Raw genomic sequence first — 17,789 nt, forward strand, 5'->3', positions numbered from 1 at the left:
ATGAGGGAAGTTTAACCATTTTAAAGACCAAAATTTTTCTGACATTTGTTGCTTACAATTAAAATCATTTTCTACTAGAAAATTACTTAATGTGTGTATAATATATATTCCACTATCCTAAAGAATAAAATGGTTGTTGCAATATAATTCACCCCATATTTGCACAGCTGTTTTTCAAACACTTTATTTATTTTATTTTTTTTAATACACTTAACAGTAAAGTTAGCCCAATTTTTTTTTTTTCCTATAATGTGAAAGATGTTACACTGGTAGAATTATGATCTTCTAAGCAAAAAATGATCTAATTTTAGCCAGAATCATGCAGCTGTACATGTGTTTAGTGGAACTTCTACCAGTCAGGAATAATATGATCCTGCTTGTAGTTTAAATCCTGATTTTTTTTTTTTTTTTTTTTTTTTTTTTTTTTTGTCAATATAAGGATTAATCCTGAGTAATTTTCTCCTTGTGATACTTGGAGCAAGTGGTTTTTGAGTGAGTGGTGGTTGGAGGCTGAGCCGAGTTTTTAGTTTTAAAGTTACATTGTGCAACAAGGACCTGACAAAGGTAATCTACCTTGCCTATGCTTCCTTTTAGGTGATCAGTTTTTGCATTTGGGGGGGTTGCTCAGGAGAATTGAACAGCTCATTGAACAAAAGCCCTAAATATTCACTTTATAGGGTAATAAATGCTTCATTACTTTCCTTAGGCCAGAGGTTCTGAACGCCTGTACCCAAAACCCAGTAACAGGCCAGGTTTTAAGTATTACCTTGGGGAGATGCAGACTAGAATACTGCAATCACTGAGCAGCAAATGAGATCACCTGTGAAGTATTTCAGTTATCTTGCAAACCTGGCTGCTTAATGGGTCCTGAGGACAGGAGATGAGAGCTTTAGGCTGGCTTCACACAAATATTTTTTTTTTTTTTTCAGGCGTTTTTAGTGCTAGATTTAGCCTCTAAACCACTCCAAGTCATTTCAGTGACTTGACACACTGGGTTGGTGCACTTGCAGGATGTTCTGAAGTCCTGCAAGCAGCAACTTTGGGGCATTTTGAGTGCTGTATACAGAACTCCCTGCCCATTGACATGAATGGGCAGTGCTTTGCAAAGTGCTTAAACACAGGTGCTTTTAACCCTTTCTTCAGCCACTAGCAGGGGTTAAATGCGGACAAAGTCACTTTAGTGCTCAGTGGTCCCTATGTGAAAGTAGCCTTATGGGTTTTACCTTCTCTTTTCACCTAGTCTGGCAAGCAACATGTCACCTGTAATAGAGCCCCCTCAATTCTGGAAGGAGCATAGGGGGAAAGTTTGGACAGACATGTTGTCACTCTGGTTAGGAGTACTAGATGTACTAGCGGGTTTAGAAATGCTAACAATTGAAGCCAAACTCCAACTAACACTTTATAATCAGTTGGACAGCAGAAATGTGTTTCTTTTAGGGCCAGTTCACTCCATAAACTGTCTGAATTCTTTTCAGTTTGGGGATTTTTTTTTTTTTCCTGCCCTTTTACGATAAATGTGCATTTTGCAGGATTCCAGTGCAGGAAAAATCCAGCATGTTCTATTGTGGCACTGGGGTGAACTATGCCATTAAAAACCATATAATACTTTTCATGTAGAAATTAAAATGCACTGGACTGCATGTGCTGTGAACGGGCCCTAAGGTTTTGCTGAACTGGAATTTTTGGAGCCAGTTCACACCACATGCAGTCTTTGTTCTGCAATAAAAATGCATGCAAAGTAGGTTATATGATTTTCAATTGCTTAGTTCACACCAGTGCTTGTAGTTCCAGGAAAAGAACATTCTGCATTTTTTCCTGCACTGGGATTCTGTAGAACACCTGGAACACACATGTCTTTAAAGCGGGGTTCCACCCAAATTTTGAACAATATCTGTATGTATTCTCTTCCTTGCCTAGATGCTGACATGCCGTTTAAAAAAATTAAATAGCCGTAATTACCTTTTTTATTTTTCTATTCTTCTTTGCACTTCCTGGTTCTCCTCCCGTGGGAGTAGGCGTGTTTCTAGTCTCCAGACTCCTGGGAGCTAGTCTCAGGCTTCCCAGGATGCCACTGAGCATGTGCGGGAACGAGCGGTGAATGCTGGGAGCACAGCATTCACCACATCCAGGAAATAAATGCTTGTGGGCTTCAAATGCCCACAATGAAGATGGAAACCGCCTGCAGTGAATAATATAAGCTATGCTTTCCGACGAAATCTGACACAGGCGGACATATTACACACAATATGTGAGTATGTAATGCTGAGAAGAAAAGTTTGTGAATGAACTAAAAAAAAAAAAACGATAGATAGGTGGACCCCTGCTTTAAGGTTAAAGAGGAAGTAAACCCTAATGGGCTTTGCATTCCCTGATAAGAAAAATGTGCTAGTATGCATCACTTACTAGCACATTATGTGACCCTTAACTGCAAACTAAGCCCGCATTGTCCCTGCTGCAGGCCGCATCCTTGTTCGCCCCTCTTCCTGCTGGGGCAGCAGGCGCTGTGACGTCACTCCCGAGTGGCAGCTGCCAGTCACAGTACTCACCTGAAGAAACGGCACGGAGGCGCTGATGACATTGGTGCAGTACAAAGTAAATATCTCCTAAACGGTGTAGATTAAGAGATATTTACAGTACCTAATAGGTAAGCTTTATTCTAGACTTGCCTAGAAGTTGAAAATGACAGTTTACAACCTCTTTAATCACTTCCTGTCCGGCCTACAGCAAAATGACTGCCAGGCAGTGGTTGTGTTATCCTGACTGGGTGTCATATGACATCCAGCAGTTTAACAGCCACCGCGCGCTAGTGGGGACGCGCATCATGGAAATCGGTGGTGCGTCGATCTGAACAGGAAGAGCTGTTGATCGGCTTTTCCTCACTCACGTTTGACAGACGCAAGTAGAGAAATGTCGATGGGCGGCTCTCCTGACTGGAGGGGGTGTTTGTTTAGCAGGGCAGTGCCCCCCCCTCAGATCCTGCCGAGGACCACCAGGTATGTGCCCCCCGCCCCCCAGATCACCAGGGAAATGCAAATCTGTGTCAAGGCAGGTGCCTACCAGTGAAGGAGAAAACTAACTTATTTACACAATTTTAAAACAGAAGGAAAACTTATTATTTTTTCAAAATTTTAGTTTTTTTTTTTTTTTTAGCAAAAATAAAAACCTCAGCGGTGATCAAATACCACCAAAAGCTCCATTTGTGGGAACAAAATGATAAAAATTCTTTGTGTGGTATGACGGCGCAATTGTCATTAAAACAGTGACAACGCAGGAAGCTGAAAACTGGCAGGGGGGGGGGGGATTGAAGTGGTTAAGAAAAGGGGAGAAAATGCACTGGGCTGTATAAACACACACATGCAGAAAAGCACTTGGACTGCGTTTCTTTTGGGTGCCCTGGCCCAGAGTCAGGAAATATGTCCCACTCATTGGCAAAAAATGGTTTGAAGGGGGTAAAACCTGCCAGAGATCCAAGTGGTTAAAATCCAGTAATTAAGTCGCTCCCTATTTCTGAGCACTGTGCCAAGGAAAAAAAGAGGTCAATCTGCTTGACAACCTAAAGATTAACTTGCTCTTGGCTTCGGCAAAATGGCCGCCTCAAGCAAGAAGGAAGCGGAATAATGCTGGAGGCAACTTCCAGCAAGCCGTAAGTCTGGCATAGTTAAAGTATAACTAAAACTTAACTTAAAGTGGTGGAGGAGGAAGTGAAAAATGAATACAGCAGATATACAGTAGGTGCTGAGAAAAAAAAAAAAAAAAATATCCAATTCATTTACAGTGCACAGTTTAGTGAGGGATGCTGAAGAGTTGTAAAAGTGGGTGGAACTCCACTTTAAAGCGGAATTAAACCCGTCCATAAAACAGTTTAATTGCTGGCATGTGCTGGAAATGTAACACCCCCATTGGTTGTGCTCTCAAGCATCCAATGGCAGGTGTCATAACTGATCACATGTGTAGCATCATGGTGGTTGTAGATTAAACAGGCAAAGATGGCGGCTTCCTTGGCTGAAAACGATAGGGGGGGTTTACTTACACTTTGAGATGGATTAGAACCCCTGTCTAGTTGTTGTGCTTTTTGCCCTGTTTGCCCAATTATCAGTGAAAGAAAGAAAAAATCCCCAGACTTTGGGTTGCCTCAGTAAAGAGGGGAGAAAATCTTCCAATGGGGACACTAGTTCTGGGGAGGTACCTAAAGGATTCCTTCACTTCCTGTTTGGCTATTGGACAGGAAGTGAAGGGAAATCTTTGATATGGTGAAAATGACAGGGGTTATAACTCCCTTGCTTTATCCAAAGTGTTGGGGGGGGGGTTGTCTATAGTTTTACTTTAGCCCCAATTCACATTGTGATTTCATGTGAGGCTTGCCGACATCTGTGCGGCTTCAGTCACATAGATGTCAATGCGAGTTGCGCAGAAATAGTGCAGGAACTTTTCCAAAGTCGCTGCGACTTTGAGGGGTTCTGCTACGTGTCCTGTGACTTTGAACTATCAAGTTTGCATGAGAAGCTGCGTGGGTGTGAACCAGGGCTAAATGTGGAATGTATGTTCCTTACGAAAGAATGTTGTAGGTAGAGTTCCACTTTAATAGTTGACTTCACTCTCTCAATCAACAATGATTATTTATAATCCCTATGCTGCTAGTAAATAGATAGGAAATCCCTATGCTGCTTAGTAAATAGATAGGAAAGTTTATCATGTTTACTTGTAAGAAACGTTTTCTTTTTACATTTCTTCAGTTACTTCCTGGTTCCTTGCCTAGGCCAATGATGTTGTACATCCCAGGAGTCTTCAGAAGGGGAGGGGTTTCTCAGCTAAGCACACAGTCTCCTACCGGTTTTCAGAAAATACGGAAGTGATGTTATGACCAAAAAATGCTTACAGTTCGTCCGCCGTGAGTTCCAACATGGTCGCTATGCAATCCAATAGGTTCCCTAATCTGACAGAACACGAAGGCAGCAGCGGACATCTTGTTACACCCAGCCAAGTCTTGAATTTCACACTTCTTTTAGCAGAAAACTCCCCTTATATACTGAAATACGGTATTTTTAAATGTGTGACACTGTTTTGATGATGAGTTTGACAAGCCTGCAGTGAGAAGGTGGCGACGGCCATCTTGGTGCACTCTGTATTGCTCAGCGCCAAACTGATAGTCATAAGGTGCCGAGGGACGTTTTTTTGAAAATCCTCACTCGATTGCAGTGAAAGTCTTTTTCAGTATATAAGGTGCATTTACAGCTAAAATAAGTGTCAACTTCAAGAACTGTCTGGGTGTAGCAAGATGTCCGCTGCCGCCTTCGTGTTCTGTCAGATTAGGAAACCTACTGGGATGTGCAGCGCATGCGCAATAAGCATTTTTTTGTTTGCAACGTCACTTCCGTTGCATTTTTTGATGGGTGGCAGTATTCTGAACACCTGTATGCCTGAGCTAAGGGCAGGTGGATTCCAGGAAGTAAATTCTGCATGATTCATGTGCCCTTACTCAAGATGGCCATGGCCAGAAATGCTGAGGTGCTTGGTCAGATTAGGCGACCCGTCAGAATTTGTAACGGAAGTGACATTCCGTCGCCACCATCTTGCTACACCCCGCACTCGGCCGCAGTAAGGATACAGTAGAAGGTGACAAGCGGAAATCTTGTTACACCCACCAGAGTCTTGCGTTTCACACTTATTGTTAACAGTAAAGGAGCTTATATAGTGAAATACAGGATTTCATAATCCGTCGGACTGTTTAGATGCTGAATTTTAAAAGCAGCGGCAAACCTGCTGATCTCACAGAACACCGCTGCTTTGAAAAATCAACATCAAAACAGTCTGACAATACTGAATTTCACTATATCAGCTCAGCTGGTATAGTGAAAAATAAGTGTGAGATGCAAGACTCCGGTGGGTGTAACAAGATATCCGCTTGATGCCTTCTCACTGTATCCTTACTGTGGAGAGTGCGGGGTGCAGCAAGATGGCGGAACGTCACTTCTGTTACAAATTCTGACAGAACACAGGATCAGTACCTTTTCCTCTGACAGGACAGCAATCTGCTTTATTTACATACAGTATCTCACAAATGTAAGTACACCCCTCACATTTTTGTAAATCTTTTCTTCTATCTTTTCATGTGACAACATTGAAGAAATGACACTTGTCTACAATGTAAAGTAGTGAGTGTACAGCTTGTATAACAGTGTAAATTTACTGTCCCCTCAAAATAACTCAACACACAGCCATTAATGTCTAAACCGCTGGCAACAAAAGTCAGTACACCCCTAAGTGAAAATGTCCAAATTGGGCCCAAAGTGTCAATATTTTGTGTGGCCACCATTATTTTCCACCACTGCCTTAAAGCGGAGTTCCACACAAAAATGGAACTTCCGCTTTTCGGAACCCTCCCCCCCTCCGGTGTCACATTTGGCACCTTTCAGGGGGGTGCAGATACCTGTCTAAGACAGGTATTTGCACCCACTTCCGGCATAGACTCCCATGGGAGTCTATGCCTCTTCCTGTCCCTCCGCGCTGTCTCCTGGGAAACACACAGCTCCCAAGAGAGAGCGGGGACCAGTTAAGATGTGCAGCGCGACTCGCGCATGCGCAGTAGGGAACTGGGAAGTGAAGCCGCAACGCTTCACTTCCTGATTCCCACACCCAGGATGGCGGCGGCAGCTGCCGAGAACCGAGCAGGTTCTCGGCGTCGCCTGCCGACATCGCTGGACCCTGGGACAGGTAAGTGGCCATGTATTAAAAGTCAGCAGCTGCAGTATTTGTAGCTGCTGGCTTTTAATATTTTTTTTTTTTTTTAGGTTGATGTAGGTGGACCCCCGCTTTAACCCTCTTGGGCATGGAGGTCACCAGAGCTTCACAGGTTGTCACTGGAGTCCTCTTCCCCTCCTCCATGACGATATCACAGAGCTGCTGGATGTTAGAGACCTTGTGCTCTCCACCTTCTGTTTGAGGATGTCCCACAGATGATCAATAGGGTTTAGGTCTGGAGACATGCTTGGCCAGTCGATCACCTTTACCCTCAGCTTCTTTAGCAAGGCAGTGGTGGTCTTGGAGGTGTGTTTGGGGTGGTTATCATGTTAGAATACTGCCCTGCGGTCCAGTCTCTGAAGGGAGGGGATCATGCTCTGCTTCAGTATGTCACAGTACATGTTGGCATTCATGGTTCCCTCAATGATCTGTAGCCCCCCAGTGCCGGCAGCACTCATGCAGCCCCAGACCATGACACTCCCACCACCATGCTTGACTGTAGACAAGACACACTTGTCTTTGTCCTCCTCACCTGGTTGCCCCCACACACGCTTGTCACCATCTGAACCAAATAAGTTTATCTTGGTCTCATCAGAACACAGGACATGGTTCCAGTAATCCATGTCCTTAGTCTGCTTGTCTTCAGCAAACTGTTTGCGGACTTTCTTGTGCATCATCTTTAGAAGAGGCTTCCTTCTGGGATGACAGCCATACACACCAATTTGATGCAGTGTGCGGCGTATGGTCTGAGCACTGACAGGCTGACCCCCCACCCCTACAACTTCTGCAGCAATGCTGGCAGCACTCATACGTCTATTTCCCAAAGACAACCTCTGGATATGACGCTGAGCACGAGACCTCAACTTCTTTGGTGGACCATGGTGAGGCTTGTTCTGAGTGGAACCTGTCCTGTTATACCGCTGTATGGTCTTGGCCACCGTGCTGCAGCTCAGTTTCAGGGTCTTGACAATCTTCTTATAGCCTAGGCCATCTTTATGTAGAGCAACAATTCTTTTTTTCAGATCCTCAGAGAGTTCTTTTCCATGAGGTGCCATGTTGAACTTCCAGTGACCAGTATGAGAGAGTGAGAGCGAAAACACCAAATTTAACACACCTGCTCCCCATTCACACCTGAGACCTTGTAACACTAACGAGTCACTAATGAGTTTGTGAGATACTGTATATACAGTATACGGTTGACAAGCGGTTGAATTCCGTCTGTTTTTGAGCCGTGTATGACCAGCATTTCTCTATCCAAAATAGAAATAAAGACTTGTGTATAGCTCTACATTAGCTTTGTGCCGCGCACATACAGTATACTGCGGCAGGGCGGCCACTCTGTGCCAGATCACGTACCTAGTACATCATCTGATACTCCCAGATCTGAGGGACGCATGTGCGCCGCCGGTGACCCACTTCCACTGTGATTGGACACAAAGGGACCTGCCGATCGTTCGGGAGACAGGCAGAACGGTGGTCTGCCTATGTAAACAAGGCAGATCGCCGTTTCTGTGAGAAGGAAAGGTTGTGATCCTGTGTTTCTGCTAAGCAGGAACACAGATCTTTACCTTCCCCCCCAGTCTTAGCACCTCCTTCCCACTGTTAGCAAGCACTCCCTAGGACAGGGATCTGCAATTAGTGGACCTCCAGCTGTTGCAAAACTACAAGTCCCATCATGCCTCTGGGTGTCATGCTTGTGGCTGTCAGAGTCTTGCTATGCCTCATGGGATTTGTAGTTCTGCAACAGCTGGAGGTCCGCTAATTGCATATCCCTGCCCTAGGAACACATTTGATCGCTCCCAATATTAACCACTTCCCTGCCAGTGTCATTAGTACAGTGACAGTGCATTTTTTTGCACTGATCACTGTATTGGTGTCACTGGTTCCCAAAAATTGTCAGGTGTTCGATTTGTCCACCGCAATATCGCTGATCGCCGCCATTACTAGTTAACCACTCGCCGACCACCCGCCTTAAGTGGCCCGGCTGCGCAAACCAGTACAGTGATTCGTGCACTAGCTTTCATGTGCGCGCTCCGATTGGCCAGCGGGGGAGCCAATCAGCGGGTCTGGCAGACTCGATGTGCGCCAGCCGCCCACGATCGTTCCCCCCGCAGAGACAGAACAGGGATCTGCCGAAGTAAGCAAGGCAGATCTCCATTCTATCAGGGGATGACACTGAGATCCGTCTTCCTGCTAAATAGGAACACGGATGTGTGTGATTCCCCGTCACACAGTCCCTCATACAGTTAGTAAACACACTGAGGGAACACGGTTAACCCTTTGATCTCCCTAGATGTTAACCCCTTCCCTGCCAGTGTCATTAGTACAGTGACAGTGCATATTTTTAGCACTGATTACTGTAATGTCACTGGTTCTCAAAAAAGTGTCAAAAATGTCAGATTTGTCCACCGCGATCTCGCTAAAAATCACTGATCGCTGCCATTACTAGTAAAAAAAAAAAAAATAATAAAAATGCCATAAATCTATCCCATAGTTTGTAGACACTACAACTTTTGCACAAACCAATCAATATACGCTTATTGGGATTTTTTTTTTTTTTTTTACCTAAAAATACGTATACATACATATTGGCCTAAATTGATGAATAAATTAGTTTATATATATATATATATATTTTTTTTTTTTTTTTAGACCTGTTTTATAGCAGAAAGTAAAAAATGTTGTTTTTTTTCAAAATTGTCGCTCTTTTTTGTTTATAGCGCAAAAAATAAAAACTGCAGAGGTGATCAAATACCACCAAAAGAAAGCTCTATTTGTGGGGGAAAAAAAGGATGCCAATTTTATTTGGGTACAACGTCGCATGACCGCACAATTGTCAGCTAAAATAACGCAGTGCCGTATCGCAAAAAATGGCCTGGTCGTTAAAGGATTAAAACATTTGTCTTTTTTTTATTAACCCCTTGCCACCCAGGCCAATTCTGACATTTCTCTCCTACATGTAAAAATCATAATTTTTTTGGCTAGAAAATTACATAGAACCCCCAAACATTATATATGTTTTTTTTAAGCAGACACCGCAAAACAAATTTAAATGGCCTGGTCATAAAGGGGGGTAAATCTTCCAAAGGCCAAGTGCTTAAGATGCAAAATAATTTTTGAATTTAGGAAATCCCGCTTGTTTTTTTTAGGTGTTACCCTGCACCAGCCTGTGAATGAGAACCCGGAAATGTATCCCATAGTCACTCTGCTCTCTCCTCCTATTCCTGTGTTCCTTCCATTACAATACAGCTGTCAGGTTCCTTCTCTGTACTCGGATGATGTTTTTCAAGCACTGCGGGGGGCTGGCTGAAAAATGGTATGTAGCCATTCTTTGAGTTGCTGGCTCTGTATGTCCTTTCCTATGCTCTTCCTGACCATTGCTGTCCTGTATCTTCAGGCCAATGCTGTGTCATATTCTTAGCAGTCAGTAGGGGGAGCAGTTGCTCTTCTGTCATATCTACACATGGCAGCCATGACACCTCACACTCCTGATCGGTGATGTCATAGTTGCTCATGGCGTTCGGTGATGATCTGTTCGGTATTGGTGGTCGGTCATATATCGGATATCAGAAGGTCACACTGGTGGGGAAATTCATAAATAACATTCAACTTTCTATTACTGTAAAAATGTAAATACAGAACACCGAAAACAAAAAGGGGAGGGGGGGTGGTCCCATTGGGGAGATTTCCCTTCACTTCCTGTCCCATAGCCAAAACAGGAAGTGAGGAAATCCCTCCAAATGAAGGAACCCCCAGTGTGTCCCCATTGGAAGATTTCTCCTCCATTCCTGCTGTGGTCACAACCCAAAACTTGGGATTTTCTTTCACTTTCAGTAAACTGGAGAAACGTTGTGAGCGGGGTACAGGAGGCAATCAAAACCTGACAGAGGTTCTACTTCCTCTCCATCCAAAATTAATAAACTACTGCTTTAGGATGGGATAGTGTGGAAGGATTAGAACCCCTGTCAGGTAGTCATAGTGATAAGGGGGGGTGACACTCTCATGTCACAGTGATGGAGGGGGGGTGACGCTCTCATGTTGCAGTGATGGAGGGGGGGTGACGCTCTCATGTCACAGTGATGGGGGGGTGACGCTCTCATGTCACAGTGATGGAGGGGGGGTGACGCTCTCATGTCACAGTGATGGAGGGGGGGGTGACGCTCTCATGTCACAGTGATGGAGGGGGGGTGACGCTCTCATGTCACAGTGATGGAGGGGGGGTGACGCTCTCATGTCACAGTGATGGAGGGGGGGGTGACGCTCTCATATCACAGTGATGGAGGGGGGGTGACGCTCTCATGTCACAGTGATGGAGGTGGGGTGAGGCTCTCATGTCACAGTATTGAAAGGGGGGGGGGGTGACGCTCTCATGTCACAGTGATGGAGGGGGGGTGACGCTCTCATGTCACAGTGATGGAGGGGGGGTGACGCTCTCATGTCACAGTGATGGAGGGGGGGGTGACGCTCTCATGTCACAGTGATGGAGGGGGGGTGACGCTCTCATGTCGCAGTGATGGAGGGGTGGTGACGCTCTCATGTCACAGTGATGGAGGGGGGGGGTGACACTCTCATGTCACAGTGATGGAGGGGGGGGTGACACTCTCATGTCACAGTGATGGAGGTGGGGTGAGGCTCTCATGTCACAGTATTGAAAGGGGGGGGGTGACGCTCTCATGTCGCAGTGATGGAGGGGTGGTGACGCTCTCATGTCACAGTGATGGAGGGGGGTGACGCTTTCATGTTACAGTGATGGAGGCGGGGGTGACGCTCTCATGTCACAGTGATGGAGGGGAGGGTGACGCTTTCATGTCACAGTGATGGAGGGGGGTGACGCTTTCATGTTACAGTGATGGAGGCGGGGGTGACGCTCTCATGTCACAGTGATGGAGGGGGGGTGACGCTCTCATGTCACAGTGATGGAGGGGGGGTGACGCTCTCATGTCACAGTGATGGAGGGGGGGTGACGCTTTCATGTTACAGTGATGGAGGCGGGGGTGACGCTCTCATGTCACAGTGATGGAGGGGGGGTGACGCTCTCATGTCACAGTGATGGAGGGGGGGTGACGCTCTCATGTCACAGTGATGGAGGGGGGGTGACGCTCTCATGTCACAGTGATGGAGGGGGGTGACGCTCTCATGTTGCAGTGATGGAGGGGGGGTGACGCTCTCATGTCACAGTATTGAAAGGGGGGGGGGGTGACGCTCTCATGTCGCAGTGATGGAGGGGTGGTGACGCTCTAATGTCACAGTGATGGAGGGGGGGTGACGCTCTCATGTTGCAGTATTGAAAGGGGGGGGTGACGCTCTCATGTCGCAGTGATGGAGGGGTGGTGACGCTCTCATGTCACAGTGATGGAGGGGGGGTGACGCTCTCATGTCGCAGTGATGGAGGGGTGGTGACGCTCTCATGTCACAGTGATGGAGGGGGAGGTGACGCTCTCATGTCACAGTGATGGAGGGGGGGGGTGACGCTCTCATGTCGCAGTGATGGAGGGGTGGTGACGCTCTCATGTCACAGTGATGGAGGGGGGGTGACGCTCTCATGTCACAGTGATGGAGGGGGGGGTGACGCTTTCATGTCACAGTGATGGAGGGGGGGTGACGCTCTCATGTCACAGTGATGGGGGGGGTGACGCTTTCATGTCACAGTGATGGAGGGGGGTGACGCTCTCATGTCACAGTGATGGAGGGGGGGGTGACGCTCTCATGTCACAGTGATGGAGGGGGGGTGACGCTCTCATGTCACAGTGATGGAGGGGGGGTGACACTCTCATGTCACAGTGATGGAGGGGGGGTGACGCTCTCATGTCACAGTGATGGAGGGGGGGTGACGCTCTCATGTTGCAGTGATGGAGGGGGGGTGACGCTCTCATGTCACAGTATTGAAAGGGGGGGGGTGACGCTCTCATGTCGCAGTGATGGAGGGGTGGTGACGCTCTAATGTCACAGTGATGGAGGGGGGGTGACGCTCTCATGTCACAGTGATGGAGGGGGGGGTGACGCTTTCATGTCACAGTGATGGAGGGGGGTGACGCTCTCATGTTGCAGTGATGGAGGGGGGGTGACGCTCTCATGTCACAGTGATGGAGGGGGGGTGACGCTCTCATGTCACAGTGATGGAGGGGGGGTGACGCTCTCATGTCACAGTGATGGAGGGGGGTGACGCTCTCATGTTGCAGTGATGGAGGTGGGGTGACGCTCTCATGTCACAGTATTGAAAGGGGGGGGTGACGCTCTCATGTCGCAGTGATGGAGGGGTGGTGACGCTCTAATGTCACAGTGATGGAGGGGGGTGACGCTTTCATGTCACAGTGATGGAGGGGGGGTGACGCTTTCATGTCACAGTGATGGAGGGGGGGTGACGCTCTCATGTCACAGTGATGGAGGGGAGGGTGACGCTTTCATATCACAGTGATGGAGGGGGGTGACGCTTTCATGTCACAGTGATGGAGGCGGGGGTGACGCTCTCATGTCACAGTGATGGAGGGGGGGTGACGCTTTCATATCACAGTGATGGAGGGGGGGTGACGCTCTCATGTCACAGTGATGGAGGGGGGGTGACGCTTTCATATCACAGTGATGGAGGGGGGGTGACGCTTTCATGTCACAGTGATGGAGGGGGGGTGACGCTCTCATGTCACAGTGATGGAGGGGGGGGTGACGCGCTCATGTCACAGTGATGGAGGGGGGGTGACGCTTTCATGTCACAGTGATGGAGGGGGGTGACGCTCTCATGTCACAGTGATGGAGGGGGGGTGACGCTTTCATGTCACAGTGATGGAGGGGGGGTGACGCTCTCATGTCACAGTGATGGAGGGGGGGTGACGCTCTCATGTCACAGTGATGAAGAGGGGGGTGACGCTCTCATGTTGCAGTGATGGAGGGGGGGTGAGGCTCTCATGTCACAGTGATGGAGGGGGGGTGATGCTCTCATGTCACAGTCATGAACAAGGGGGATTGATTAAAGGGAGAGTGGGACTTTATATGAAGCATGTGACAGCAAGAAGGTAGTAGGATGAACATAGAGGAATTTATTGACATAATACTAAAGCATACACGTTACAATCATAAAATGCATACAGTCAAACAATTAATGCATAAATAAGTATAATATAACATAAATTGTAATATTCATACAAATGATGGATAGGTAACAAGGATAAAAGATTGAGTAGTGATGACTCAAGACACCACCTTGACAAATTCCCTAGTACATCACAATCAAAATTGGGTAAAAATTGATATTAGAAAAGTAGTGCCTGCTGGACCTAAGGCCTCGCTGGACCTGTGGGGGGGGGGGGGGGGGGAATTAGAATATGGTATAGTTGATAGGGGCTAATTAGACAGTTAAACACGGCGAATGGTGGCTCAACGCGTTTCGTGGCTTCCATGCCACTCGTCAGGAGCGAGCACGTGTGGTATCTGAAAGTATATTAGGATAAATGAGCAAAAAAAGGGGCAAAAACGATAATAATGGGAGGCGTGGTATATGAGCCCCCGCAGCTGGTATATGGATATACTCACTGGGAAACTGTGCACTGATGGTGTAGCGGCGGGACCCCGCAAGCCATCCAGGTTACCCCAACTGGGAGCCGAGGCGGGGAGCCCCGCGGAGACGAAAACAGGCGCCAACCAGGGTAGGCATGGGAACCGAGGAGTGTCTAAGGAAGAAGTGAATAATAGTGAAGGTATGCTGGGAAGTGAAAGCAAGAAATAAGGGAAAAGGGGGGGGGAGGAGGGAACCCCACGGATATAAAGTGAAATAAAGGGGAAAAGCAGTGAGGGATGTGGAAAGGAGAGGCAACCAACCGGAGGGTAAGTCAATGGTGAGTGAAAAAAGTGAGGAAACAACGAATACAAAACAGTGTAGTGACCAAGTGTAGAGGAAAGGTGCTAAGTGTACCTGGAGAAGATTGGGGCCCCTGAGAAGGGAAAGTTCCCAATTGCTATGAGATCGGGTGTGTGTAAAGCCTCGAGTGCCCAGGCCGCCCCGGAGAGCGTCCATATAACGCCGCCGTGGGCCGCCCACCAATGTCACGACGTGCAGCAGGGGGAGGAGCACCGCAAGTTGGACAGGTGTCCGGCTCATGTCACAGTGATGGAGGGGGGGTGACGCTCTCATGTCACAGTGATGGAGGGGGGGTGACGCTCTCATGTCACAGTGATGGAGGGGGGGTGACGCTCTCATGTCACAGTGATGGAGGGGGGGTGACGCTCTCATGTCACAGTGATGGGGGGGGGGTGACGCTTTCATGTCACAGTGATGGAGGCGGGGGTGACGCTCTCATGTCACAGTGATGGAGGGGGGTGACGCTCTCATGTCACAGTGATGGAGGGGGGGGTGACGCTCTCATGTCACAGTGATGGAGGGGGGGTGACGCTCTCATGTCACAGTGATGGAGGGGGGGGTGACACTCTCATGTCACAGTGATGGAGGGGGGGTGACGCTCTCATGTCACAGTGATGGAGGGGGGGTGACGCTCTCATGTTGCAGTGATGGAGGGGGGGTGACGCTCTCATGTCACAGTATTGAAAGGGGGGGGTGACGCTCTCATGTCGCAGTGATGGAGGGGTGGTGACGCTCTAATGTCACAGTGATGGAGGGGGGGTGACGCTCTCATGTCACAGTGATGGAGGGGGGGGTGACGCTTTCATGTCACAGTGATGGAGGGGGGTGACGCTCTCATGTTGCAGTGATGGAGGGGGGGTGACGCTCTCATGTCACAGTGATGGAGGGGGGGTGACGCTCTCATGTCACAGTGATGGAGGGGGGGTGACGCTCTCATGTCACAGTGATGGAGGGGGGTGACGCTCTCATGTTGCAGTGATGGAGGTGGGGTGACGCTTTCATGTCACAGTATTGAAAGGGGGGGGTGACGCTCTCATGTCGCAGTGATGGAGGGGTGGTGACGCTCTAATGTCACAGTGATGGAGGGGGGGTGACGCTCTCATGTCACAGTGATGGAGGGGGGGTGACGCTTTCATGTCACAGTGATGGAGGGGGGGTGACGCTTTCATGTCACAGTGATGGAGGGGGGGTGACGCTCTCATGTCACAGTGATGGAGGGGGGGTGACGCTTTCATATCACAGTGATGGAGGGGGGGTGACGCTCTCATGTCACAGTGATGGAGGGGGGGTGACGCTTTCATATCACAGTGATGGAGGGGGGTGACGCTCTCATGTCACAGTGATGGAGGGGGGGTGACGCTTTCATGTCACAGTGATGGAGGGGGGTGACGCTCTCATGTCACAGTGATGGAGGGGGGGTGACGCTTTCATGTCACAGTGATGGAGGGGGGGTGACGCTCTCATGTCACAGTGATGGAGGGGGGGTGACGCTCTCATGTCACAGTGATGAAGAGGGGGGTGACGCTCTCATGTTGCAGTGATGGAGGGGGGGTGAGGCTCTCATGTCACAGTGATGGAGGGGGGGTGATGCTCTCATGTCACAGTCATGAACAAGGGGGATTGATTAAAGGGAGAGTGGGACTTTATATGAAGCATGTGACAGCAAGAAGGTAGTAGGATGAACATAGAGGAATTTATTGACATAATACTAAAGCATACACGTTACAATCATAAAATGCATACAGTCAAACAATTAATGCATAAATAAGTATAATATAACATAAATTGTAATATTCATACAAATGATGGATAGGTAACAAGGATAAAAGATTGAGTAGTGATGACTCAAGACACCACCTTGACAAATTCCCTAGTACATCACAATCAAAATTGGGTAAAAATTGATATTAGAAAAGTAGTGCCTGCTGGACTTAAGGCCTCGCTGGACCTGTGGGGGGGGGGGGGATTAGAATATGGTATAGTTGATAGGGGCTAATTAGACAGTTAAACACGGCGAATGGTGGCTCAACGCGTTTCGTGGCTTCCATGCCACTCGTCACGAGCGAGCACGTGTGGTATCTGAAAGTATATTAGGATAAATGAGCAAAAAAAGGGGCAAAAACGATAATAATGGGAGGCGTGGTATATGAGCCCCCGCAGCTGGTATATGGATATACTCACTGGGAAACTGTGCATTGATGGTGTAGCGGCGGGACCCCGCAAGCCATCCAGGTTACCCCAACTGGGAGCCGAGGCGGGGAGCCCCGCGGAGACGAAAACAGGCGCCAACCAGGGTAGGCATGGGAACCGAGGAGTGTCTAAGGAAGAAGTGAATAATAGTGAAGGTATGCTGGGAAGTGAAAGCAAGAAATAAGGGAAAAGGGGGGGGGAGGAGGGAACCCCACGGATATAAAGTGAAATAAAGGGGAAAAGCAGTGAGGGATGTGGAAAGGAGAGGCAACCAACCGGAGGGTAAGTCAATGGTGAGTGAAAAAAGTGAGGAAACAACGAATACAAAACAGTGTAGTGACCAAGTGTAGAGGAAAGGTGCTAAGTGTACCTGGAGAAGATTGGGGCCCCTGAGAAGGGAAAGTTCCCAATTGCTATGAGATCGGGTGTGTGTAAAGCCTCGAGTGCCCAGGCCGCCCCGGAGAGCGTCCATATAACGCCGCCGTGGGCCGCCCACCAATGTCACGACGTGCAGCAGGGGGAGGAGCACCGCAAGTCGGACAGGTGTCCGGCTCATGTCACAGTGATGGAGGGGGGGTGACGCTCTCATGTCACAGTGATGGAGGGGGGGTGACGCTCTCATGTCACAGTGATGGAGGGGGGGTGACGCTCTCATGTCACAGTGATGGAGGGGGGGTGACGCTCTCATGTCACAGTGATGGAGGGGGGGTGACGCTCTCATGTCACAGTGATGGAGGGGGGTGGTGACGCTCTCATGTCGCAGTGATGGAGGGGGGGTGAGGCTCTCATGTCGCAGTGATGGAGGAGGGGTGACGTTCTCATGTCGCAGTGATGGAGGGGGGGTGACGCTCTCATGTCGCAGTGATGGAGGAGGGGTGACGTTCTCATGTCACAGTGATGGAGGGGGGGTGACGCTCTCATGTCGCAGTGATGGAGGAGGGGTGACGTTCTCATGTCGCAGTGATGGAGGGGGGGTGACGCTTTCATGTCGCAGTGATGGGGGGGTGACGTT

The sequence above is a fragment of the Aquarana catesbeiana genome, linkage group LG12 (genome assembly GCF_042186555.1).
Source record: "Aquarana catesbeiana isolate 2022-GZ linkage group LG12, ASM4218655v1, whole genome shotgun sequence".
Taxonomy (NCBI): domain Eukaryota; kingdom Metazoa; phylum Chordata; class Amphibia; order Anura; family Ranidae; genus Aquarana; species Aquarana catesbeiana.